The sequence below is a fragment of the Camelina sativa genome, chromosome 12 (genome assembly GCF_000633955.1).
Source record: "Camelina sativa cultivar DH55 chromosome 12, Cs, whole genome shotgun sequence".
In the NCBI taxonomy this organism is placed as follows: domain Eukaryota; kingdom Viridiplantae; phylum Streptophyta; class Magnoliopsida; order Brassicales; family Brassicaceae; genus Camelina; species Camelina sativa.
In genome coordinates, this window is record NC_025696.1 from 7822708 (window position 1) to 7826730 (window position 4023).

Consider the following 4023-nt stretch of genomic DNA (forward strand, 5'->3'; position numbering starts at 1 on the left):
TCAACACCGGTCAAACATGTTCAACGTCGGATTCTAACAAACGATGTACCAGAATAAAATGATTGTGATGTTGAGCCCATGTCATCATATAGTTGGTAGATATGACCATGCAATACATTTACTTGGCGCGCGTAGTTATCAATACATTTTTAAAGTTAGGATGTGTGACCATATATTGAGCTAAACTTCATCTAGCTGAGCATTTTTTTTTCTAATTTTAATAACCTATAATACAACAAACGCTATAAGCTTGGAACGTAGTGACTAGTTGAGCTGCGATTATATAGATTGATATGAAATGATAAATAAACTCAAGAGAAGGTTCATACTATCTGACATAATTAAAATCCGTAAAATGATTGGGTAAACCCATTTTTATTAATATGGATCGGGTACAATTATTGGGTATCATTCAAACAAAAGCATTCAAGCTCAATGACATATTGTGTCTAATGATAATGAAGTATGTATATAGAACAAATACAAGGTGCACGTGTACTTCCTCTTCTAACAGGAAGCTTAGTCATCGTTTGGGAATCTTTCCTTCTTGTTTTCTTTTTCAATTGAAAACCATGTTCAAGCGATGTGTGGACTTAAAACCATGTTAAGTATCAACATATAAATGTGAAATTCAACACTTGAAAGTATCCCAAACCGGTCAAAAACTCAAAATTATTGAAGCATATGCATGGATATATATTGATATTTGGTCAATCCGTTTACTAATGGCAATTGAAAAATATAATTATAGCACCATTTAAGAGATTTCATGCGTGAATTAGATAAGTTTTGTTTGATTTTATTTTAGTTTCGTATATATTGTAACAAAAATGAGTTTAAGATTGTATCTCCAAAAAATCAATTGTTCATATGATGCTTCCAAATATAAATGTTTTCAAATATAAATGATTCTGTATCTTTCTTTTATTAATATGTTACAGGTACAATTATTGGATATGAGACAACACATTATGTGTGAATGAAACATGCATATATATAATCAATCCAAAGTGTCCCTCTTCGTTATGGCTTGGCTAAAATAGGAATAGCTTAGTCATAGCTTAGTCATCATTTTATTTCTTATTTTATTTTTAATTGAATATTATGTGGAGTGTGGACATGCATAAAACAATGTTTAGTGATTCATCTAGCTATGTGATTTTGTTTAACCTGACTCTTGCATGCATCGTGTTTTGATCGCTATCAATGTTTCTTTTTAGTCCAATATTTTGATCTTTCATCGTCGTATAATTGTCTGATATTCTTGTTTAGTGTTGTTGACGTGTGATCTCTTTGTTTTTATTTTGATCTAATCGAAACGTTTATCTTAGGCGTAATGTAATCACTACAAGAAAACATGAAATTAACGACTGCACTATTAGTCACTATTTAGTCGCTAAATGGTGTTTTACGACCAAAAAGCGACTAAAACCTGTTGTCGTAAATCGTTAGTCGGTAAGAAAAATTAGTTGTAAATTAGTCGCTAAATAGCGACTACGTTATGACTAATGTTCGCAGTCGTAAGCATAGTCGTAATATAGTCGCTAAATTTAGCGACTACGTTACGACTATGTTTACGATTACAAACATTAGCCGTAACATAGTCGCCAAATTTAGTGACTAATTACCGACTGTAGTTGTATTTAAGTATTTATACATTATTGTATTTATAGAGTATTTATACGTTATTGTATTTATACAGTATTTATACAAATTATAAATATATATTATTAATTTTTTAAATATATTTAAATTATGAATAATGTTTTTTTGAATACTATATTTATTATTATAAACCATGATCATAAAAAAAACTGTATTACAAAATAAAATAAAATATCATAATCAAAAATAAGAATACTTTATCCTCCTAAAAAAAACATAATTAGAAGAAGAAAAAAATGAACAGCTACATAATAAATGGTTTGTAGCACATTCTCAATTACTTTGTATTTCATCATTGAAGCCTAAGTAGTTCCCACTAATGGTCGCAGAGTAACTCATTTCTTCAAGTACCTTCAGAACAAACAAACAAAAAAGGTATCATGGGGACACATTTCCCGGTATCAATATAAGAGAATTTCAAAATCGAGACTAGAAATGAGAAATCATCGGGACAAGCAATTCACTATAACTAACATGTCCTCTAGCTTAAAAACGTGAGTGTGAGTAAGAAGATCGACAATGGTGATTCTAGTTAAAGAGTGCAGAGAAAACAAGTGTCTATAGATCGGATTTACCAAATAACTCTTGACAATTTCAACAAAAAGACTCACAAAAATTACAACAGAGGCTGCTAAACAAATGACTCTCTGACAGAATTAATAAAAGTCTCACAGCAATAAGTAGCAAAGTAAATATATTGTACCAAATGAAAGTTTACCTTCCGCTCTGAAATAAAGTTGTACATCATGAGCTCGGTCTAAGAGTGTGCTTGGCTGTGGCTTTCTCTGTAAGCCAAACATCATCTTCGACCTAAGAACAACAGGACATGATCAGAAAATTTCATTTTTAGGGACTGAAATCACCAAAAACAAAATAAATCATTATCTCAGTCTAATCTATTCAAAATAACAACATAAACTGAAATAAACATAAGACTTTTACCTATCTTCTTCTAGCTCTCCACTTTAAACATGCCAACTGCTTCTTCAAGCTTCTTGACATGTTCTTCAACTTCTCCAAAAGTTTCCCTGATCCCAAATCCAGTCTATGGACCACAAACAACAAAATAATATAGTAAACAAAAATCACATGTTCAAACACAAACACAAACACACACACACATACGAGATTTTATCAAATAAACACACCTAAACTGAGGTGACTCTGTGAATGAAGTCGATTTCAAAGATCCGGGAACCTCCGTGAAAACCCTAATTGTCCATTAAACAAAGATGAAATTCAAGAATCACAAAATCTTCAAATTACAGAAAAGTTTGGATTTTTCGAGGTTGAAACGTAAAATCAGGGGTTCAAATTACAGGGAAAGCTTGGGATTTGAGAGCAGAGACGAGATATGAAATGAGGAAGAGTCAATAAAAATCGTCGACAGAGATTCATTTTGTGGGTCTGAGACGGAAACAGATCTGAAATGTTTAGGTCTAATTGTTTTCTTCGAGAAGTCATAGAGAAAAGGGGAAGGTGAGTAGAGACAGTAAAGAAGACTTACCTGGCAGATTCAAATTGACGGGACGTGAAAGACGACAGTCGGAGGTTTGGCCGGACAGAGTCATCGCGATTCGAAGAAATGAGAGTGAGAGTTTCTCTTAAAGAGTTTCGAGAGTGATGATGAGTTTTTTTTCTAAATGTAGTGTCGAGGAACGGAGGCACATATCTAGGGTGAAGGTTTGTTGGTTTGTTTATTGTTTCTTTTTATTTGTTGGCCAAATTTCGATTCATATCATAGCCCAAAGTGATACAAAGCCTCTTAAGGCCCAGACTAAGGGTCTGACTGGTTCAAACGCTGCAGTTGCGGTTGCGGGAGATTGCGGAAGCAGGCGATTGCGGTTTCAAGCGTAGCGTTTTGAACGACTGGTTTAGCGGTTTAAAATTGGTGCGTTTGCAGGAGGTTTACGACTGGTTGACCAGCGGGTGCAATAGCGGTTGAAACATAATAAATGTGATATATAGTATATAAATGTTTAAAAACACCAAAAATTTTATTAAACTTGATTTATAATTAAATTTTATTAAAAAATACTAAAATAATTATTCAAAAAAAAAAACCATATTGAAATACATATTCCTTTATCATATTTTTTTGTCAACAATTAGTTTTAGATTTTAAAATGACTAATTAAATAAATTTTATAAGTAAATAGTTTTTGGAAAGATTAAATTATATGTATACACTAAATAGTTTTAGATATTGCTTTTACTTTATACATATATAATGGTTATATTTTAATTTCTATATACTATGCATTATAAATTTTTAAAATTGAAAGCATTTAGGGTTTAAAGTACAGGGTTGGAGTATATGTTTATGATTTGGGGTTAAGTTTTGAATTTATGATTTTT

General features: G+C 31.6%; 1 long non-coding RNA gene across 2 annotated transcripts; it reads right to left on the reverse strand.

Moving 5' to 3' along the window:
• LOC104730782 lies at positions 1848 to 3349 on the reverse strand. Of its 2 annotated transcripts, XR_758516.2 has the most exons (6): positions 3173 to 3349; positions 2985 to 3072; positions 2814 to 2876; positions 2608 to 2710; positions 2384 to 2475; positions 1848 to 2016 (listed from the first exon to the last, which is right to left on the reverse strand). It is a non-coding gene; the product is annotated as an uncharacterized LOC104730782 (long non-coding RNA). The 2 variants fall into 2 exon arrangements; XR_758515.2 differs by lacking the exon at positions 2985 to 3072 and having other exon boundaries at positions 1849 to 2016.